The sequence below is a fragment of the Chiloscyllium plagiosum genome, chromosome 27 (assembly GCF_004010195.1).
Source record: "Chiloscyllium plagiosum isolate BGI_BamShark_2017 chromosome 27, ASM401019v2, whole genome shotgun sequence".
NCBI classification, from domain to species: Eukaryota; Metazoa; Chordata; class Chondrichthyes; order Orectolobiformes; family Hemiscylliidae; genus Chiloscyllium; species Chiloscyllium plagiosum.
Genome location: NC_057736.1, coordinates 30,729,895 through 30,754,202, shown reverse-complemented (window position 1 = coordinate 30,754,202; position 24,308 = coordinate 30,729,895). Strand labels below are relative to the sequence as shown.

General features: G+C 40.6%; 1 protein-coding gene across 6 annotated transcripts in view; it reads left to right on the top strand.

Moving 5' to 3' along the window:
- Positions 1 to 24,308, top strand: part of dlgap3 (discs, large (Drosophila) homolog-associated protein 3) — a 694,237-nt gene that overhangs the window by 389,627 nt on the left and 280,302 nt on the right. For all 6 annotated transcript variants that reach the window (XM_043717842.1, XM_043717841.1, XM_043717840.1 and 3 more), the window contains one exon: positions 15,092 to 15,169. The gene's annotated coding sequence lies outside the window, so the exon portion shown is untranslated. The remainder of the gene's footprint in view (positions 1 to 15,091; positions 15,170 to 24,308) is intronic.

Below are 24,308 nucleotides of genomic sequence, written 5' to 3'. Positions count from 1 at the left end.
TAGGACACTATTGCTTCACATGTTTCAAGTTAACGTCAAAAAGTTAATTTCTGACAGTGTCAATAATTCATAGAATCCCTACAGTTTGGAAACAGGTCACTTCAGCCAAACAAGTCTACACTAATCCTCCATGGAACAACCCACTTATACCCATTCCCCAACCCCATTACTCTACATGTTCTGCTGTTTGTGCCTGGAGGATCTGTGTGCACTTTGTCTGTGATCTGTGTGTGATTGTCTGTGATTGTTCTGCTGTTTGTGCCTGGAGGATCTGTGTGTGATTGTTCTGCTGTTTGTGCCTGGAGGATCTGTGTGTGATTGTTCTGCTGTTTGTGCCTGGAGGATCTGTGTGATTGTTCTGTGATCTGCTGTTTGTGCCGGAGGATCTGGTGTGTGATTGTTCTGTGATCTGCTGTTTGTGCCTGGAGGATCTGTGTGATTGTTCTGTGATCTGCTGTTTGTGCCTGGAGGATCTGTGTGATTGTTCTGTGATCTGCTGTTTGTGCCTGGATGTGTGTGATTGTCTGTGATTGTTCTGCTGTTTGTGCCTGGAGGATCTGTGTGATTGTTCTGTGATCTGCTGTTTGTGCCTGGAGGATCTGTGTGTGATTGTTCTGTGATCTGCTGTTTGTGCCTGGAGGATCTGTGTGCACTTTGCAAGACCTACTCTGTTCTGCCATGGATATGCCTAAACAGCTAATTTACAGCCTCAGCAATTCTGGGCATGTAAATTACTTCACTGATTGTTAGTTTCTCCTCTCTCAGTAGGCATGCTTACACTACAGAATCTTTTATGCTTAATGCATTTGGATAATTAATTCTATCAACAATCCTTTAATTGTGCAAAATCACAGCTTTCTGCAATCTCCAGTCAATGACTGATACTGAATATGCACATTTGATATGTAATGTTTACTTAGAGTTAAAAATGTGCCTTGAACACTTTAAAACTGTTGCCATATGTGTTTTTTTTGCTCCTCGGAGAGATTTAGGGTGGAATATAGTTTGAAACAATCACATTGCTGCAGTGATATAAGTACAAGGACTTATAATTGTTTGGCTTTTTATTTTTCGGAGTTCTGCTATTGTGCATGGAGTATAGTCCAGTTTTGCTTCATAGCCTCTGTCATTGAAACAGAAATTAGTAGGGGAATGGCTGAAAACAAGTGTTTTAAGTGTGGGGTGCTTCTTTGTTCTTCTTTTTTTTAGTGGCAACTCAAAGCTCTGCGCATACCTTTGTCTTTCTGTCTGTAGTGTGCTTCTTTGCATATTGGCTCCACCCACCTCCATGTCATTTCTGATCATGATTCCTGTGTACAAAGTAACAGTGTGTTCAACATGAGGTCTCTACTAAAGCTAGCTTAACTTGTCTGACTACAGTGTGTGTGCCTCATTGTGGAGGTCACATGATTGTAGCAGTTTAGGAAAGACATTTGTATAGTTTTGGATTTCAGTCTAAACACCAGTTAATATTCATTCACATTCATTTTAAGTTTGAGTATGCTATAATGAGAATGGACAGATGTTTGGCAAAATGGGTACAACATGAGTGAATTTTGGGTCTAACGTTGGGGTTAAACCCATGGACGAATATCCAGGCTCAGTATCCCCTACACATTTATTTAGCAGATAAAATACAATTATTTCTATTCAGTGATCAGCACCCAACCAGTCACAAAAAGGTTAATAATTTTTCCCAAAAATAAAAGAATCTGCTCCTGTTCATAGCATCTTCATGTCACCTTAAATATAAAAGCAATAAAGAATTCACATACTGTGAGAGAGGCAACACTATTCTATGCACTAGTAATAGACAAATGAATAGTAAGTAATATAATTTCTCTGCTATATGTGCTGGGCGGTTTAAAGTGTTAGTGCCATTATTTTTGAATGTTACAATATTGCTATATAGCAAAACATGACTACATAAACTGAGTATAACTAGCTTGAGTTAAAACAGAATAGCCAGAAAATCTAATTCAAAGGTTAAGAAATGCTAAGTATTTAAATTGCTATGAAAATAATTAGTTGTGTACTAACATTTGATAGACTGGTACACCACAACTCTGCCAAAGAAGTCTGGAATCCGAGCCTGAACACTCAGTTTGGCAGCTACACAGCTAAACAATCTCCACGTTGTTAGGGCTTCAAAGTTTATATATCGCTGGATGCCAGACCACAATACATCAGACATTGGTTGGCATTGCCATACTCTCCTCCCTGCTCACACACTGTTTTCATTCTCCATCCCCTCCTCTTCATTCTGGGCTGTGTATCTTTGGTGACAGTTTCAGACACAGCATTGTGGGTCACTAAAGTGACACAGCAGAGAATTCTTCCTTGAATATCCCTTCAGTTGCTATAATAATCTCTATTTTTATCATCCAATTCTATTGCCATTAATGAACAGAAAGTGGCTTTCAGGAAGCACTGCATTGTTTGACTGATACACCTTGTAATAATTGAATGGCATCCAAGAGAGACATTCTTTTTCTACATTGGAATGCAGTCAATTCACCATAAATGTCATCACCTTCAAGCTGTTCCCTCATTACTTTCACCCAACACTGTCGGCTGAGCGCAGCGGGTTATTACTGATTAATTTTGCAAGGGATTTGTTCAGAAGGTCTGGTTTCAAGTCCAACCTGCCTCAGATGTGTCCGAGTAAGTTGATTGGAGTGTTCTTGTAGTGCAGCAGTAGTTTCCATACCTCTGGGTCAGGAGGCCTGGTTTCAAGTCCATTGAGTGTCTGAACAGTTTGAGTAAAATAGCTGCAGGGGATTTGCACCTTAATACAAGCCACTCATTGAACACTCGCTTCTCTCCGTTATAATTGGCAACTTTTATTTGGACATTTTATAATATATCTCCTGGACAAGTAGAATTTGAACCTGAACCTTCTTGCCCCAAAACAGGGACACTACTACCGCACCACTGGACACTAATATTTTGAATTGGCTGTTTGTTGCATTTGAGAGGAATGTGATAACTAGTGCACCACAGAAACATTGCTAGTTGGCACTCTTAACCTTGTGCAAATAGCAGCTATGTGATCAGCTGCATGGAATGATTATAAACAGTTGTCAGTTAAATATCAGCAGTTTAACTGGAAGGCTCTGATCACTTCAAAATGCAAGGCTGTGCATACAAGTGTGAACAGTCGCATGTGTTTTGTGCCTACAGCCATTTTAGTGAAATATCTTCAGTGCCAGCTGTTGCTGAGATGCAGCGACACTATGATTGATCTGTCAGCGTTGCAGGTGGAACAGTCAGGGTTCTTGATTCTGATTGCTGTGGAATGATTCCCCTAATAGAAATTGTGCTTTTGGTGAGGATAGGACTAAGCTTGGAGTCACTGTGGAGAAGTCAACTTGCGTCAGTCACACCTTGATGAAGAGCTCGAAACGTCGACTCTCCTGCTCCTCGGATGCTGCCTGACTGGCTGTGCTTCTCCAACACCACACTTTTTGATTCTGTTCTCCAGCATCTGCAGTGCTCACTTTCTCTCAGTCATAGACATTCCCAAGTAAGCATTTTAAACAATCATTCACAAATGTTTGAGTGCAGACTGGGCTAGTTCAGGGGGGACAATGCAACAGAGGATGACTGTGAGAAAGACGGGAGAGACAGACTGAGAACAAAGAGTATATTTGGTAGGAGCTGCAGTGAATGAGCAAGATGAACAAATTTGCCGTTTTTTTAAAACCCTGACTGACAGTGTCTTCATTGCATTGTTCTGTTTCTGCTGTGCTCTGCAGATATTCAGCAACATTCAGATTTTTATTTTGAAAGGGTTGGGAAAATTTCCTGAATACCCTTGTTCGCAAATCGAAAAGCACACTCTGGAGAACATGAGATTGAAATACTACATTTAGTGAAAAATAGGGGAATTGCCATTGGGCTTTGGAGCTAATGTGCTCACAACATTGCAGAATGTATGGTTCGAAACACCACAATATCTGAGTGTGAAAATCCCATTGAGCTAAAGCAGGCCTTCACCCATTTCTGTTCAAAAAATCTCACCCCACTGATCTTCCAAAAAATTTAAGAGCATGCCTTAGAAATTAAATGCACTCCATCAAAATCTAATCAAATTGTCAGTTACAAGAAACTCTCCACTCCAGCAAAGAAGTAAATGAAAGTCATAACTTACTACAGAACCACAGAACATGGTACAGGTTCATAAATAAGTCATGGTGTTTATAACGCTGTTTGTAATTAGGATAAAGCTTGTGTTCGTGTTTTCTTATGTAGTAACAAGATGGAAGGTTCGTTGTTTCAGTACCTTTACTGCATTGTTAGGTTTGTTCTACAGTAGTTTTAGTCTATATGCAACTTCAAAGTGGTTGGAATCGTGCTTCCACGTTTATGTATTAAAGAGCTCTACAGCTGAAAATTTTCTTTCCAACTCCAAGTAATTACCCAGTGATAAAATTGTTGGGATTTTTTTAATAAAAAGATTTTAATCTATAAATGGAAAAAAGGTTGCTTTCATAAACTTGAAGGCAAAAGCAATGATTTTATGGGCTAATAAGCATTTAGGTGACCAAAATAGGTATCCAGATTCATGTGGTATTAATAACTATTCTTTCACGTACAATTGTCATCTTTCACAATACCCTTCCATGTTACCATAAATGGACATGTAAATTTCTTGCAATATACATCATGAAAACATTGATCTATACCAAGCCAAAGGGAAAACATATATGACAAGAGCATATGGACAATGGAGGTTGTACCATGTATCAAGCAACCAGACACAAAACCAGTGCCAATTTATGTATGGACAAACCTGGACATGAACCCATACACCTTATATCATAAACAGCTTAGAAACACCACAAACCTTCTCATCACTGCTAGCAAATCAATTACTTGGAAGGACTGCATATCTCAATATGAAATCAAGCCTAAGTAGTGATAAAGCACTAGAATCCATTGTAAGAAATCATACAGTGTCAAAGGAAGCTTTTGACCCTTCTTATCCATGGTACTTTGAAAGATATATCCAATTTGTTTGTTCATTCATGGGAACTTGCCATTGCTGCTTTGGCCAGCATTTATTGCCCATCCCCAATTACCCCTGAGAAGGTGGTGGTAACTGCATTCCTTGGGTATAGGGACATTCACAGTGCTGATCGGAAGAATGTTCCAGGATTTTGACATAACATGGTAAGTACAAATCAGGATGGTCTCTCATTTAGAGGGGAGGTTGCAGCTTCCCATGCACCTACTACCCTTGTCCGTCTGGGTGGTAGTAGTCATGAGTTTGGAAGGTGTGGTTGAAGAATTCTTTAAGAGTTCATCTTATTGATGCAGTTCATCTTGTTGATGTACACATTGCTGGCACTGTGCATCATTGGTGAAGGGAAAGTATATTGAAGGTAGTGGATGGTGCATGTACTGTTTTCTCCTGGAAGGCTTCAAGCTTCTTGAGTGTTGTTGGTCATGTACCCATCCTGCCAAATGGAGAATATTTCACCACACTCCAGTCTTTGTAACTTTCAAATGTTGGATCTGCATTTCGGAGCCAGGAAGTGAATTACTCACCCCAGAATTCTCAACCTCTGACTGAACATGTGTACAAATCATCTGCAAATATTCCCACCTCTGATCTCATGGAGGGAAATTAATTAATGAAACACCTGAAAATGGTTGTGCCTAAGACTCTGCCTTGAGGGAACTCACACAGTGATGTCCTGTGAAAAAACTCCACAGATACCAGTATCTCATCACTAAGTTACCCTTTATTTACTCATGGAGAGTCCTTGACACTGATCCAGCTCCCTCAGAGCCACCTCTTACAGAGATCAGAACCCCTGACAATCCTGTTTATTTTTTTCTTAGCCTCATCAAAAATCCCAGTATAGATTCCCCTGGTTCTTGAATTGATGATTAAAAACAATAGTAACTCAGAATTAGAGGAGTGTTGGGGTCGAAATATTCCATAACTAAATCCGTCAACTCTTGAAAGGTTTAGTGTCTGGAGCCTCAGGGAAAGAAAGGCTTCCGTAAACAAGAAGAAAAATGCTGCAGCTCCACAGGTTGTCTGAGGTGTTACCTGTTGCTTTTCATCTACTCCAATGTCACTTGGCTCAGAAAATAATAACATTCTTTCCACACACTTTCCACAGTCTTCAATGGCAAGATCAAACAGGTCAAGCTTCTCAATAACAGCATGATGTTAGAAATGCTTATCCCCAAATCAAAGATAACTGTTGTGAGCGAGTTTCCTCAGGAACATGCTTTTCTCTCCTTACCACTGAAATAACTCCACAGAGGCTGGTGTCCATCACCAAGTCACCCTTTACTCACCTGTGGAGAGTCCAGCTCCCTCAGAGCCACCTCTTACAGTGATCAGAACCCCAGACAATCCTGTTTGTAGCTATCAGGTAGGGCTCCCTGATTGGACCAAATTAGTAGCCTCCATCAGAGAACTTATATTCTGTGAGATCCATCTAGCTGGCCTTGTTGCAATCACTACATCCTGGACTGAGATGATTGACCTCCAACAAACAAAATTATTTTCCTTTGTGCTAATTTTGACTGCAATAAGCGCAGCATTCTCACTCCCCCCAGGTTCCCATCAACCCCTGTTTTGTTAACATTCTTAAAGCCATGACGTTGGGACGGATGCTTCCGTTTCATTCATTTGTGAGATGTGGGTGTGACTGGCCAGCATTTATTGTCCACCCTTAGTTACCATTGAATAGGTGGAATCACTATCACTATAGTTCAACTCATTTATTCAGGCTTGGATCAATTATTCAGTTACCAGCACCCCCCTATTCTTTCCTTAGAGACTCAATTATGTTTTTCTTTTAAAGTACGCATCAAATTCCCTTCAGCAAAATTCCAGTGCATCCCAGATCATAGCTATTCTACAGTGAACTTCAGTTTATAAGGGAATGACATACCAGACCTACAGATATATTCCTTTGTTTTAGGATTTAACGTAAAGGATACTAGCTGGCGACCATGAAATGGGTTTCAAAGTAATCCCATTTTTGGTTTGGACAGCGATGCCTGCTCTTATCTTGTGCAAGTCAGTCTTCAGGGATCAGACAGTCTAGCAGATTAAACCATTCCAGTTTTGAGGGAGTTTTCAGATACTTCCTGTGATAACAAATAATCTCTTCAGCCAATGGAAAGTTTCCTGTACTCTGCTTATCTTTCTAATTTGTAATGAGTCTATCAATTAGTCTGCTCCACAAAGCTTACTGTAAGACAGTGTGAGAACATCTTGCAGAATTAGATCACCTCTATCACATTCCACGTTGTCTTGACTGCGGACAGTGTAATGCGAACTGCAGCAAATGGAGGTAAACATTTGCATTTGGAAGTAATTTAATGCTTTTTTTTCTTGTTTAGAACAAAAATGCGACATTTGTAAAAAAGTTAAACTTCAGAAAAGAGGGTATTTTACTGTAGATGACAGCATGCTTCCTGGTGGGTGGGAAGGCATGTAAAATAGGTAGGGTCGCTAATCCATCTCCCTCAGAACTATTCCTGAGCTGACACCTCCTCCCCCCCTCCCTCCCCCTCGATAACACACTGAGTTAAATCAGCCAGATCAAAGCGGCAGACCATTTGTAAAGGTTTACATGAGATACCCCTCTCCCTCCCCAGTCCCAACGAAGGGATTCGGCCTGAAACATTGACTCTGCTGCTCCTCAGATACTGCCTCATCTGCTGTGCTTTTCCGGATTCACATCTATTGATTCTGGCTTCCAGCATCTGCAATCCTTACTGTCTCCAAGAAAGAAGGGTACCAGAATTGTAGGGGTTTCTCTGAGCACATCAGGAGTACCCATCCCTCTTTTCCTTCTGTTCCATCTACCTAACAAAAATCTAGGTTGTTGGACCCCTCCCTGCCATAAAGCACTGGGAGTTAGCATTCTGGGGCAACCTTGGTGCTGTCAGGGCTACATCATGTAATCACAGCAATGGCCGTTGCTGAGATCCATGTCTGCTGGGACTGATGGGCTGTGACTCTCACTATGGGACGGTCCGCCAATCTATTCCATCCCCATGTGCTATTGTTGCACAGCAAGCTCACAAGCAATGAGTTGGTTTCCTTCCAAATGTTTCTATAGTAATTGTAATGAGGTAATAGAATATGAGTCCCCTGATTGGGGCTGTTAACCTGGTCCAATCAGGGAGCCCTGGCTGACAGATAAAAATAGGAGTGTCAGGGGCTCTGTTCACTCTGTGAACTGGATCTGAGGAAACCAGACCAGTGTTAAGTACAATGCATGTGTAAATAAAGGGTGACTTGATGACAGAATACCAGCCTCTGTGGAGTTATTTCAGGTTCCCCACCACTCTGGCCAGAAAATCTAGCCCGATGTGATTCACCTACAGCCAGTGAAAATACAAAAGGAGTCAGGTGGTGGTCAGGTCACAGGAAAAGGCTTCGGCTTCAGTCTAAAAATGTTTGTGTAAGGGTTTTGTTAGTGAGAACTTGGCACTGCTTACATTGGCTTAGAGCAGCCAATGTCAGAGTCCGACTTAGAACATCAAGCCTGAATACAGACTAACCTATGCAGGGGAAAAAAAAAACACTCTCTCTTGATGTTGACATAAGGGAGGAATGTACAAACAAGAACAATGGTAAAAGTTCCAAGTAAGCCAGTCTCCCCCTATAAAATACGTGCCCCATATTGGAGTTGTACAGCATTCTCAGTAAGTATGGAAAGGTGCTGCTCAGTTCCAGCTGAATGATATACCACAGGAATGGTGTGGGTTTGTCTCCAACAGGGTATTTTACCTGATGTACCAATACTTCTATTACCTCCTGCAAAACAAGAAACAGAAAGTCATAGTGTCATCTTGAGGAATCCAACAGATGTTTATTACAAATAACTACTCTGTACAAACATAACATTCCTCAGCACAGAAATGGCAGGGCTGATGTTACATGATTAACAAGTGATCCAGGCTAAGGTGGAGCATATACCTTCTTTATATCTTATATCTTTACATCCTCAAGTAACATGCAGTGATACAGCGATGATGGCATAAGGGTGTATTGTCAAGCTTACTGTGAGACACAGCACAATGTTGAGGGAGGGGTGTAGATAAAATGCATCATAGCAATACAAGGAATTGCAGATACCTCTTTTCAGATAATAGTAACACACAGAACTAGGTGATTGCTTGTTGTCAATCATACAAGAATAAATTACTTTCTAGATCCACAGATTGGTAGTAAATTGGATATATATAAAAATCAACTTTCATGTAAAATGTAGTTCCTTGTTTTGTATACAGTTTTGATTACTATAAAAATACTAAAATAAAAGGACTGCTGGAACTATCAACTTTGTAAAATAACATTCATAGTAGCAGGTTTTTTAAAAATTGTGACTTCTGGGGGAATGGGACAAGTCACTTTTCATGTATAAACATAAACATGAACACAGCATGATTACAAGGAAATAACATAATCACCAACAGTTTCATGACAACAGAAAGACAGCTACAAGAGTTTACAAGGAGTGATTAATGGAGAACAGGAGGCTGTTCTGCATGATCTATGTAAGAGTCGAGAGTGTGGTGCTGGAAAAGCACAGCAGGTCAGGCAGCGTCCGAGGAGCAGAAGAGTCGACGTTTCGAGCATAAGCCCTTCATCAGGAATGAGGCTTGTGGGCCAAGGGGGCTGAGATAAATGGGAGGGTGTGGGACTGGGGGGAAAGGTAGCTGAGAATGATCTATGCAACTCAAAGATCTAAGGTGTAACTGCCTTTTCAACAGTTCACAGATCACAGCACTTTTCCAATTTTAAATTAAGACGAGCAGAGAGCTGCTTGGCTTTGACCTGTTTAACTAGCATCAACAGTGATTACTAGGTTCAGTAGCTAGTGGTTTGTTGGGTGCATTTTACCAAAGAAGACATATTTTAATCAAAGTTTTGCTTCTTATACTTTGAGGATAATTTTCCAAAAGTAAACACAAAGCAACATGATACACTCTGAGAAAAGAGTTGACAACTGGACTGCAAGTGGACTGGTATTGTTACTTAGAATGCATCTGTTAATGATGACTGACAGGTAACATCTCAGTTATACCAAAAAGTTCTGATGAAGAGTGACTAAACTTGAAACATTAATTCTGTTTTTCTCTCCACAGATGCTGTCAGATCTGCTGAGTTTCTCCAGCATTTTCAGTTTTTGTTTGTTTCAGATCTCTAGCATCTACAGTTTTATTTCATTTAAGAGCTAAGCTGGTTTTACAATGTAAACCAGAGCAATGTCTTGATCAATCAACACATTTTACAGGTTAATGTGTCCATTGTGTTTGGTTCCAAACTCCTGAGACAACATTGAAAAGGAATATCTCACTTTCGTTTTTGGAATCTAGAGGCTCCACAAATAATGCTTCGGCAAGCATTTTGCTGCACCTTTTGCTGCAAACCATTGGAAACAATCTGTTTTATTTCTCCCACAAATACATCTCCTCAGCTGCAACATCTACATGTGACGATCCATGGGTATAATTTTGATGTATCATAAAAAGCAAGCTCACAGATGACTATCCTGACGCTCTTAACCGATTTTCAAATCCTGCTGAGAACAAAAAAATCTTCTCGACATACAAGTGAATGTTGTTGAATCTGAGTTCAAAGCTTATCTCCACATTGATCTCATTCTGATTAAAACCCAGCAGAGCAAATTCAGCAGGCTATACCTGCAGCTCCAACAGGTGTTTACCATCAGCAGGGGGCCTGAACACAGTCAGTGCGTTGCTGAGTAAGAATGTTCAGAGATTAACTAGATCCCTCCAGGAGTGTAATTTTCAAAGACAAAATTATTCCAAATCAAACATGCAGAATAGTGGAGATACTTGGCAGATCCTGTAGAGAGAGAAACAGTTAATGATTTGGAATCCGATATCATAGAATCCCTAGTGTGAAAATAGGCCATTCGGCCCATCAAGTTCACCCTGACCCTCTGAACAACATCCCACCCAGATCCAATCCCTGTCATCCTGCATTTCCCATACCTAATCCATTTAACCTGCACACTTTTGGATTGTGGGAAGAAATCTACGACAGACACAGAGAGAACGTGCAAACTCCATACAGTCACGTGAGGGTGGAATCGAACCTGCGTCCCTGATGCTCTGAGGCAGCAGTGCTAAGCACTGAGCCACCATGCCACCCAAATGACTCACCTTCCGAACTGAAAGGTGTTGGAAAGTGTTTTCTTTACACTCTTGAGAGAGGTTGAGACCCAGTTCGAAAGACAAAGGGATTGCAAATGGTGGGGACAACGAAAGCTAGATGTAAAATGCATGTAAGTTAAGGTGTGAAAGGGAGGAAATGGGTCCTGTATATTACGAGCAAAGTAGACAGATACAAAAATAACAGTATTTTCAGCAGGAGAAGACATGTGAGAATTTTTTTTTAAAAATCAGTTTCGGAACTGAATATTGAGACCTTGAGGCTGTAAAGTGCCTTAGCAGAAAATGATGTGTTGTTTCTCAAGCTTACGTTTTGTTTGGTGAAGCACTGCAGTAGGCCCAGGACAGGAATATTAGCAGCAGGAGAGCAAGGTGGTTTATTGAAATGGTAAGTAACTAGAAGGTCAAGGTCGTTCCTACAGACAGAGTGGGTATGTTGCAGGACTTATACACTTAATGGTAAGATTCTAGGAATTGTTGCTGAACAAAGAGACCTTAGAGTGCAGCTTCATAGCTCCTTGAAAGTGGAGTTGCAGGTAGATACGGTAGTGAAGAAGGCGTTTGGTATGCTTTCCTTTATTGGTCAGAATATTGAGTACAGGATTTGGGAGGTCATGTTGCAGCTCTACAGGACATTGTTAGGCCACTTTTGGAATATTGTGTGCAATTTTGGTCTCCTTCCTATTGGAAAGATGTTGTGAAACCTGATAGAGGTCTGAAAAGATTTACAAGGATGTTGCCAGGTTGGAGGATTTGAGCTACAGGGAGAGGCTGAACAGGCTGGGGCTGTTTTCCATAGAGTATCAGAGACTGTGGGGTGACCTTATAGAGGTTTATAAAAACATGAGTGGCATGGATAGGATAAATAGACAAAGTCTCTTCCCTGGGGTCGGGGAGTCCAGAACATAGAGGGCAAAGGTTTAGGGTGAGAGGGGAAAGATATAAAAGAGACCTAAGAGGCAACTTTTTACATAAGGGTGGTATATGTGTGAAATGGGCTGCCAGAGGATGTGGTGGAGGCTACTACAATTGCAACATGTAAGAGGCATCTGGATGGGTATATGAATAGGAAGGGTTTGGAGGGATATGGGCCGGGTGCTGGCAGGTGGGACTGGATTTGGGTTGGGATATCTGGTCGGCATAGACGGGTTGGACCGAAGGGTCTGTTTCCACGCTGTGCATCTCTTTGACAATGACTCTATTTGCCAAGACGTTTGAAGAACCATATTACTTCCATGAGCTACCCTTCAAGGCAATAGTTTACCCTCAGGGCTGGCTCTCATGTTTGGGAGGAAGGCCCCTGTCTGTTTGACAGACAGTTTTTCGCCACACACACTTTCACTACACAATGTACACAATATTTTGTTGCAAAGAAGGAAGAAGATGGTATAAATGCATGATGAGTACTCCTTACTTGAACTAGAACAAAGTAGCAAAGTCTGAGATCATCACACCAATATATGGATTCATGAAATGATACTACAACATTTTATCTAGCTCAGGTTGTACCGATTTCTCACAAACTGCTGCCAAATCTTAGGATGAAATAGATGACCCTTCTGAGTTGTTCATGACCAAACATCCATCCTTCAAGATGCTGGAAACAAATATTAATCAACAGTTCATACACGTCCATCCATAATGCTGGCACACTACAGACTGCCATTACACAGCCATGTTATGGTAATTATTTAAGGACTAGGTCCAGTCATTTTATGCATCCATGAAAGCATTATCTTAATGTATATCCTTGCATTTGGAATAGATTTCTTATTCTTCTAACGAATGAAGGAGATGATTATTATATTATAGATCTCAGAAAGGTAGTTGCACCTTTTACACAGCTAGATGAAACAATGCCGTGTGAAATTCTTGTGTAATGGGGCTGATAATCTACATTCCAGAGTGTTGAAAGAGATGGCGATAGAGAATCAGTGCATTGATGATTTTCTTCCAGAATTCTGTGGATTCTAGAATAATTTCTTGGAATTGTAAGGTAGCAAATGTCGCCTCACTATTTCAGAAAACAGAGAGGAAGAAAGTAAACAGGGAACTACAGAGCAGTTAGTCTTACAGCACAGTGGCTCAGTGGTTTGCACTGTTACCTCACAGTGCCAGTGTCCCAGGTTCAATTCCAGCCTTGGGCGACAGTCTGTGTGGAGTTTGCACATTCTCCCCATGTCTGCGGGGGTTTCCTCCGAGTGCTCTGGTTTCCTCCCACAGTCCAAAGATATGCAGGTTAGGTGAATTGTCCATGCTAAATTGTCCATAGTGTCACATGCATTAGTCAGTGAGGGGTGGGTTTCTCTTCGAAGGGTTGGTGTGGACTTGTTGGGTCGAAGGGCCTGTTTCCACACTGTAGGGAATCTAATCTAATCTTACATCAATAACAAGATAATTACTAGAGTCCATTCTAAAGGATGGGACAAACAGGCACCTGGTTGTTAATGATCTAATTGGGCACAGTCAGCAATAGATTTGTGAATGTGAAATTGTGCTTAACAAACATGTTGGAATTTTTGAAGATGTGGTCTCAAAATTAATAAACAAGAGTGGATGAATGTAGTTTCTTAGGTTTTCAGAAGGCTTTCGATAAAGTCTCCCTTAGGAGACTGGTTAGAAAAATTGAAACACATGGGATAGGAGATAATGTATCAGCATGGATTAATGATTGGCTAACAAACAGAGTACGGGGAGTAGGCATAGCTAAATAATACAAGGAGATAATACAAAGCTAAATGAGAAGGAGCATCGCTCCAAAAGCTAGTGTGCTTCCAATTAAACCTGTCGGACTATAACCTGGTGTTGTGTGATTTTTAACGAAATGAGAATGTGTGTTATGAGGAAAATGTAAAGTGACTCCAGGCATTTTTGGACAGATTTAGTGAATGCACAAGAGCATGGCAGATGGAATCTCTTGGAAAATTGAGAGCTTACCTGCTTCGGTAAGAGAAATAGATGTACTATGTATTTCTGAAATGATAAGTGGTTGGAAAGTGTAATGTAAAAGGGGACCTAGGTGTCCTCGTCAAGAAGTCACTGAACACTAACATGGAAGGGCAGCAAGCTGTTAGAAGGCTAATGGCATGTTATCCTTTATTACAAGTGAATTTGCATGCAGGAGTAGTAAATTCTTACTTCAGTTGTATAGGAGCTTGGTTATACAGCACCTGGAGCAGTGTGTGCAATTTTGACTCTTTATCTCAAGAAAGATGATATCAGCATAAAATGGAGTGCAGCAAAGGTACTTCAGACTTGTTTCTGGTATGGCGAGACCGTCCTTTAAAGAGAGATTGGACAAATTCGGTCTAAATTCTCTAGTTTCAACGAATGAGAGGTCATCTCATTTAAAACCTACGAAAGGCATAAACAGAGTAGATGCAGCAAAGATGATTCCTAGATCCACCTTAGGTCTGAGATGAAGAGAAGTTATTTTTACTTAGGGTTGTGAACCTTTGGAATTCTCAACCACAGAAGACCATGGGAGCACACTCTTTGAGTAACTTTAAGGTAAAGATTAATAAATGATCAGTTATGAGTAGAATGGGGATGGAATGAGCAAAAGGCTTTGAAGTATTCGATCAACCATGATTGTATTGAATGGTGAGGTATAAATTGAATAGCCTACTTCTGTTCCTGTGTTCCTCTAAGCGGTCTTTATCTTACTGTCTTCATTCAATGATTTATTCTGTTATGTTCAGCTGGACAGACAGCCAGTCTGCTAGTCTGTTTGTTAGTCAACTCAAAATGTAATCTAAGTAAGCACATAACCCAGAATATGCACATAAGTGTAACTTCCAGATTTTTGTCTTGACTGTCTGTAGAATGTGTTTTATGGACTACCATATGTGATGTGTGTGTGGTTTTCTGTGCAATTCCTGATTTTCTGCTCTTCAATTGACAGAGGGAAAAGCCAGGAAGAAGTGGCTGCGGAACGTTTTACTGCTGTGGTGACAGTCTCCATTTTCACAGCTGCTCAATGGTACGTTTGAAATGGCATGATTTTATGCGTTCCTGTTTTAAACAATTATCCTCCTTCACACTCTCATGAAAAGTAACAATTTGTGTGTGTGTTTGTTTGTAAGTTGTAGCCATTGCTTTATTAATTAGATGCACCACTGAGATTTGAGAAATTGTGGCAGCGAGATTGATACCAGGATTAAAGAACATAAAATCACTCACATGTTGCATTCAGTCAAAAGAAACATGGCAGCACATCTGTTTCAAACTGGTATACCACTGATATCCTGAAGATCAAATGATTCAGGAAAGCACCATCTGCCAGGGGAATTTCTTTGTCACTGCAGGACTGATGTGATTTCAGATATTCTTAACGCACTGTCTCCGAGCTTTTACCTGTTAATTTGCTATGCATAAAACTTAATGCAATTAAAGTTCTGCCAGTGCTTTAACGTCAATGAATTTCACAGCTGACTGACTGTAACAGGGGCTCGGTGGGCTCCTGGCAAACACTCCATCTCTGTGTTCAACATAATCCTTCTTCAGATTCCAATGAACTGCGGGTGACGCCTCTTGAAACCAGAGAAGCCTATTAGCACAAACAGATGGTCCAGCAGGTAATTTGCTTTTCTGCACGATGCACCACATGTTAATTTTTCAGACAATTTCCTTGTTATGTGACAGTTGGAATGGCTTAACAAGGTATCGATATTTGTTCCTGGGCTAGTTTTAATGATCTCGGCTTCAGTACAAGTACTCTTGCTATTCTTCAGACTCTCCACACATTTAATGGACAGCTGCCTATACCCGGCAGATGCCACGCCCCTTTTCTCAATGCAGTGATGCCATTTGCAAAGGCAGCATTTCATTCAATAATGGATGTTCTCCCCTTCAAGACTCAAATCTTCCTTTCCATCCTTGTATCACAGTCTTTTTCACATTTTTTTCCTAAAATGATATTAATAGCCAGACAAAATTCATTCAAAATTTGTCAGTGTTGGTGTGTGATTGATTAAGATACTGGAGCTAGGTTGTACTTTATTCACAAGATAGGTTGATAGGTATGGACGCAGGCTTGAAATGATGATGCTGTCGGTAGTGTGGATTTCCCTATGGTCCTCAACAGATAAATTTGTAATTACCCCTTTTAATCATTGACTCTAATCCTTCTCTGAAAAAACCTTTGTAAAAAGTATTGCATTTTATATTGCCTGAAGACAATAAACATTAAATGTTCAAGTTTTCTGCTTAAATTCTGCCATATTAAATCCTAGATTTGTACAAAATAAGTTCCACCTGCAGTATTTTCATAAATCCAAACATCTTCTTTACACACACACACACTCATTCTTGAAGACATTCTGTCTAAATTGAGACCACATACATTGGTGCTGTTCATTATTTTCTGCATAATGCACAGTAACTGTGTAACTTCTCAGTTTGTCTCATACCATTGATCTCTCCTGTTGGCTGACAGCTGCCTGAAGCAGTTGGTGTCGACAGCACAGAATGAAGTCAGAAACAATGCAATAAATAATAGCTGAGCTGGACCTTACGCCATTGTAGTTGGTCAGTTATGTAAAAGTAATTGGGCTAACTAAACAACTGTGATGACAGGAAGAGTTTTGAGCTGTTACATAAACTCAGGAACACAGATGTTTACAAATCACTGTGCTCTGCTCTGTCAGTTAGTAACATCATTCCTACCCTTTGATTGTCAGATGAAGGTTTGATTATATGTAGAGTGGTAAAGTACTGTATCCCCCTTCAGACTCTCCATATTGTCAACATCTGTCTGTGCATCCACTGGTTTTGATATCACCAATTTAGTTATGCTGTCCTTTCCCACGCATTCATCAAAACCTATATTTGATGTCTATGAGTCACTTTATATAAGAAAAAGAATTTCTGTGTTCATGCTGGTAGCTAATACCTAGAAGGATTTTGTTTTACTATAGAGCTCCATGTATCTTTTGTGAAATTCTGTTTTAAAAGTCAGGAAGAGCACAATTTTATACAGGTGAGTGGCACCAAACGTTATTATAGAATTAGGGGAGTGTTTATATCCTGACTGCCCTTTCTCAATATATGTAAAGGCTCTGTAGAGTGGTACAGTATCCATTACTAAATGAAGCTGCACTGAATCTGGCTTGTACCTTTTAAGGCTGTATGTAGAAAAATACAGAAACCCTAAAAACTCCAAGTTAATTGGAGTGGCTGAGGATAGTGGATCTTAGAATTTACAGGAAAGGCTATAAATCCTTGTTTCTGGACCTTGGATTGGAGCAATGTAATCATTTCTTGAGCTTTTCTTTATATTGGTGGTTCTTCTGTGGTTTGTTCATGTTCAGCCCAAGTACGGCGATGTACAGACCGTATGATATCTTAAAACAAATCCTCTTTGAGATCAACAGCCCATAAGTGAGACTTTTATTGAAAAGGAAAACTGCAAAATGCTAGAATCCCAAAGATAAAAAATTTCAAAAGCTCAGTGTTCTGGTTTGTTTTAAAACAGAAAAGAGAAGTTAAAATGTGTGTTTCTTTCAGTAGAATTGACATTGGGTTTTAGTAAGATCAGAAGATGCGAACAGGCAGGAGAACAGAGAGAGCAATGGGAGAAAAATTACAAATTGCTGAGCAGAATACTCTAAGATGGTAATCACCATCAGTGACAAGATGCATTTATTCACATAGTATTTACAACACAAAAACCAGGTCATTTGGCCCACCAGATTAGATTGATATTGATACTGTATATAAATCTATCCTCATCCGTCCACATTACTGCCATCACAACTCAGTCTATTCCTTTCTCCCCTGTGTGATTATCCAGCTTTTTCTTGAATCTATGAATCTTGAAAGTATGAAAGTGACCTCAAATTCTGGTACTGCACTCCACAACCACTGTCTGGGTAAAGAATTCCCTTTGGGACTTACTTGTGCCTATCTGACAGAAGTCACAAACAGTGGAGGGTAAAATGGGAGAATGTGAAGGAAAATCTTTGGGGTCTCTTGTGGCACAGTGGTAGCATCCCTGCCTCAGATCCAGATGGCCTGGGTTCAATTTCCACCTACTCTGCAGGAGTATCAAATCACATCTGGACAGGTCGATTAATAATACCAAGAAGGAAGAAAATTACAAATTGGCAGGTTTAGAGCTGATGGTGCCTACTTTAGCCTACTTTAATGCAGTCACATGAACATTAAAAGTGGGTTCCAAGCTGTAGGGAGCACACTTCAAATATGGAATGTGTAAGACAGCATCTTGGTAAATGGGTTTGTGCCAGGAAATCCCACAAGTATCAGTTCTACAGACCAGTGTGGGTTGAGCTCAATCAGAAGCTAACGTTGGTATGACAACACTTTCGTTTTCAACCTCTACACTCTACCACCTGTCTCAACCTCACAGGAGTTGGGATGTCATATTGAGATTGTGGAGGACATTGGCGAATACTGTATCCAGTTCTGGTCGCCCTGCTGTAGGAAGGATATTATTAAATTGGAGAGGGTTCAGAAAGATTTCCCACAATGTTGCTGGGACTGGAGGGTTTGAATTTTAAGGAGAGGCTGGGTAAGCTGGGACTTTTTTCACTGGAGCATAGGAGGTTGATGGGTGATGCATTGAGGTTTACAAAATCATGATGGACATAGATAAGGTGAATAGCAGAAGTCTTTTCCTTAAGGTGGGTGATTTCAAAACTGGGGGGTGTATTTTTAAGGTGAGAGGGGCAAGATTTAAAAGGTACTTGAGGGACAACATTTTCACAGGCAGTGTGGTTCGTATGTGGAATGAACTGCTGGAGGTAATGGTAGATGCATGTACAATTACAACATTTAAAAGACATTTGGATAGGTACATGAATAAGAAAAGTTTAGAGGGATTTGGGCCAAATAACTAGTTTAATTTGGGAATCTTGGACAAGTTGGACTGAAGGGTCTGTTTCTGTACTGCATGACACTATGACAGTAAATGAAATGAAGAATCCTTTACCAAATCAGTTAAAAGGGATCATGAGCCACCTAAATCTTAGTTTTTTGGATCTTTGATTGTGACCTCTGGTAGAATTGTATGGGTACATTAGAGACCTCGTTAAACTTTATTAATGTTTCAAAAGCCATCAGAGAATTGTCTGGTCTGTCTCAACATCATTCATGTCCTTTTGGATAGATTGGAACATTTTTCCTACTGCTGATCTAAAGCTGATGAGTCTGCGGGAACCATATTCTATGGAACTGTGGAAGGTCATTACCAATGCATCAGCTATCTGTTATAGCCAGCTCCTTCAATAATCAGTGTGACCAAATCCACCAAGGATGGTCAAGGAATAATGATTTTACCTCAACTTCAGGAAGAACCATGTTTGTTTCATCAACGAGATTGTGACTGAAATCTGCCAATTAATACAATTAGAACTGCAACATCAAAGCAAGGTAGGAACCTTTTAATCTGTGACTGTCGAGGTTTACTTTGGCTCTTGAGCTTCAGGCGCTGGACTCCTTTTCGGCTGTTGCTGGTGATGAAACCAGTTGAACGTAATTCATTCACTTTGTGTTCATCGCTGTAACTGGAAGCTAAACCAGCCGCTGACGCATTGGGGGCACTGTATCAGAGACAGGTTTTTCAAAGAACACTGTCTGTAAGGAACACATGATCAGGAACCTGCATCCCAGCGAGATGTGGACTGCTTGAACAGAAGTTAGATTCCCATGAGAATTTGGTGCATACGGGAAAAGAAATGCTTTAAAAAAGGTTTATTGAAACTAGCAAAAATATTAAATGGCTTCAGCAGCACTAGTAAGGTTTATCAATAATTGTAAATTTTAATGAGGCTAAGCAAATAAACGTAGTATAAATAAACGGAAATAAAGTTAATGTAAGTGAACTAAGGGCATGGCCATAGAAGAGAGGACATCAGATTTCTGAGACATTAGGACCAATTTTGGGACAGTTAGGACTTGTACAAGAGGGTCAGTTGCAAGTTAGCAGAACTAGGACTAACTTTCTTGCACAAATTGGTAGTATTTAATTGCCATTATGGAGATGTGGATCCAGCATTAGCAAAATTTTGAGCTGAATATCCAAGGATATTTGACATTCAGGAAGGGCAGGCAAAATGAAGTGGAGAAAGCACTCTTATTAAGGGTCAAATTCAGTACATTGGTAAGTGGGGACCCTAAGTTGAAGGTACATTATGGAGAATCGATTTGGGTGGAGCTAAGAAACAGCAAGGCCCACAAACACTGTTGAGAGTTCTTTACGGTTACTAAACTCTGGTGGTAATGTGGAGCAATAAATATATCAGGAAATTAGGAATGCATGTGCTGTAAGTAATATAGTAATAATGGATGACTTCAATTTACTGCAGTAACTAAATCCGTATTAACACTATGGGAGTTTAATTCCCAAATGTATAAGAGCTGGGTTTCCAGAGCAATACATTGAGGAACTGCAAGAGTGTGGTGGCGGCATGTGGCAGTTTTATTAAGTAGCAGCTATTTGCACCAAACTGGAAGGAAACCGTTCAGGCTTCACACAGTGAGGCTCAGGATCAGCCTCTTCCCTTTGGTGAGCTCCCAAACATGCACCAAGTGTATGAGAGATCTAAGAGAGCAAGTGAACAGCCCTCCGAAGTGCCTTCATTGAATCAATAAGATAGGTAACAGTCCCTGTGTGCAAAAAGGCCAGGCAACAGAACTGCGATGCAAGGTGACGGTACACTCTAAAGTGCAGCATTCAAGTGCATTTTGCAAATGGATCGAAGATGTGCATTAGGGTGTGGTGTGGCTGACTTGTGTCATTTCCCAAAGTGTGTGTGTGGCCAATGCCCATAGAGTGTGCCATGAGATGTTGGTGCTCGTCCATGATAGAAACCTGGAGTCATCAGGTACCAGCTCTGATTTGCACACACTCGGAATTGTCTAGTTTCCGAAAGGGTGGGTGGAAAAATGGGACACTGCATATTGATGAGCTGAGATTTGGTAAACTCTCTGAAACAGATGAGCTTCATCCCAGTGTTGAAGTCAGTGGCTAGAGAGATAGTGGATGCATTAGTGATTATCTTTCAAATTTCTGTAGATTCTGGTAAGGTTCCTGTGCAGTAGAAAATAACAAATGTAACTCCACTAGTTAATGATGGTGGGAATGGAAAAATGGACAACTACAGACCTGACGGTTTGATAACAGTAATAGGGAAAACTTTAGAATCTGTTACTAAATGATGTGATAACTGCACATTTAAAAAGAAGCAATTTAAAATTGAGCAGAGTCAGCATAGATTTATGGAAGGAAGGTCATGTCTGACAATCATATTTAATTATTCACAACATTGATGAAGGAAAACCAGTGGAAGTAGTGTATTTGGATTTTCAGAAAGCATTTGTTAAGATGCAACGCAGGAGGTTGGTAAATAAAATTGCAATGTGTGGGATTGTGGGAAATAAAGTAGTATGGATTGAGAATTTCTTAATAGAAAGAAAGCAGAGAGTAGAAACAAACAGATCTTTCTCAGGCTGGCAGACTGTTACTAGCAGGTCACACAAGGATCAGTCCTCAGTCCATAGCTGTGCACAGTCTGCATAATTAATTTGGATGTGAGGACCAGTTCTAGTATTTTCAAATTTGCTGGCAGCACCAAACTTGGTGAGAAAGTAAGTTATGAGGAGGATGCAAGAAAGCATCAAGTGGACTTAGACAGACTAAGTGAATGGACTAGAGAATGACAGATGGAATACCATACGATTAAATGTGAAGCTATTGACTTTGGTGGAAAAGACAGAAGATAGAATATTTCTTAAATGATGAAAAGTTGGGAAATGTTGATGCTCTTGTTCATGAGTCACACAAAAAAGCATGCAAGTACAGGGAGCATGATATTGCTGGTTTATGTTTCCAGGTGGTATATCATGCAGATTGCCCATAGTCGTGGCAGTGATCACAATTCCTGTATTCAGCACCAACCCTCTTCAACCTGTGACTCACTCACCATGACAAATCAGTAATGGACAGCAGGAGATATCCACGCATGGTGTACATTGTTTGTTGCATATGAATATCAGGCTTGCAATGAAAGTCATGATGCTGTTGAGAATAGTCTAGAGTAAACTACTGGCATCCATAGACAACATCATTGCTGCTGCCTGGACTGTTCTGGAAGACCCCTCACATGCTCACCAACATTGGTTCAGCTCAGTTCTATCCTAGTGTGCTGCATAACCTGGCTACTAGGAAGTGGCTACAGCCCTTTCCACCACCTATCAGATGAGGAAAGGAGAAACAAGAGCACAGGGCAAAGAAGGAGGAAGTGAGGGAGGAGTTGCTATAACAGAAAGTAGTGGCACCAAAAGAACCAGGAAAGCTAAAACACTTTTAGCCCATTCTGCTTGGGCTCCTCATTTCCCCTCCCCCAACCTTACCCCAGTTCCAACCTGCCAGCTCAGCATCATCCTCATGACCTGTTCTACCTGCCAGTCTTCCTTCCCACCTATCCGGTCCACCCTCCTCTCCGATCTATCACCTTCATCCCCATCTCCATCCACTTATTGCACTCATAGCTACCTTCTCCCCAGCTCCATCCCTTCCCATTTATCTCTCTACTGCGGAGGCTCCCTGCCTCATTCCTGGTGAAGGGCTTTTGCCCGAAACATCAATTTTTCTGCTCCTTGGATGCTGCCTGACCTGCTGTGCTTTTCCAGAACCACTCTAATCTTGACTCTAATCTCCAGCATCTGCAGTCCTCACTTCCACCCTCCACCGATATGAGTGATCTCTGTAATCGCTTCCACCCTCCACCGATATGAGTGATCTCTGTAATCGCAACCACACCTTGCTGTTTAACAATTGCATGCATTACCTTTCCTCTATCACTGACTATTCCATCATCCTCTTTCCAACAACACAAAAGTAAACGAACATCAAAAAAATGCACTTCCCTAATTGATTTTATCAAGTTGAGTGGGTAAGTTCACTGCCAAACACCACTTCTCACATTTGTCACCCAAATTGGCATTGAGAGTATACCATGTTGACCTCCACTATAGGAAGGCATATTATATAGGGAGGCAAATTATAGAAGGACATCACAGAATATATTTCCCATTACTGGATGGTAGGTTTGCCAGTGTATCCCTGGCATTCACCACAGGATGAGGGCAGATAGCAGTTGGCATCAACATGTAACAAGCTGGTCGATCGCAGAGTGTATTGGTTTTCAATTTTGTAGTGTAACACATTTGAAATGTATAAAAGTGTTTTAAATGTATATCTGGTACTTCTGTGCTACATGTGCTGTGGCAGCACATTAATGACCTGATAGTCAGAAATGGTCTGAGGTTGGGGCACAGTCAAGGTACAGAAGGAACGTCCCGACCAACAGAACATGCCGCACCAGAAAAATCTAATTTCAAGCTGTTTACTTCCACTACTCGCTGACTGAAATATAGATAAAGGAAAATGTTTTCTAAAATGTGTAGTAATAGAATGCCCTTCACCTGTGGAGAGATTCACTGGATTGGAGCAAACTGTATATTAAACAAATTTAACATTTAAGCCACATCATCAAAATATATAATGTACGCAAGGCCAATATATTAATTCTTGCATTTGACTAGAGTCTCTGATAAATTGAAAGTTAATGTTTTGAAATCAGGCCTCTCAGCTTGATTGCAGCAATAGGCAGACATGGCAAGTCAGTGAGGGAGAGGGCCATTTCAACAGGAAATGCCCTCTGTCCACCTTTTCCATTGTTTAAATAGTGTTTGAATGCTCACTGTTTTTTTTCATTACTTTTCATTTTAATTCTTTTCTCAATTTTGGTTTGGAGTTGTAAACTGGGAATTGGGAGCTGAAAATGACTTGTGGATTTTGGGATAGTGTATGGTAAAATGAAAAGAACAAACCAAACAAGTTTATTTGTTTGTGAGGACAGGCCAGGAGACTAATTCTTGATGAAAGGAGTTCAAACAGCCACAGATCCTGGGAAGAGCATTGTGCTTAAACAGATATCAGAAGTTGCCTGTAAATGAGATCCGTACCTGGGAGGTATAGTGGACAGCGAAGAGGGTTGCCTCAGATTACAACAGGATCTGGACCAGATGGGCCAATGGGCTGAGAAGTGGCAGATGGAGTTTAATTCAGATAAATGCGAGGTGCTGCATTTTGGAAA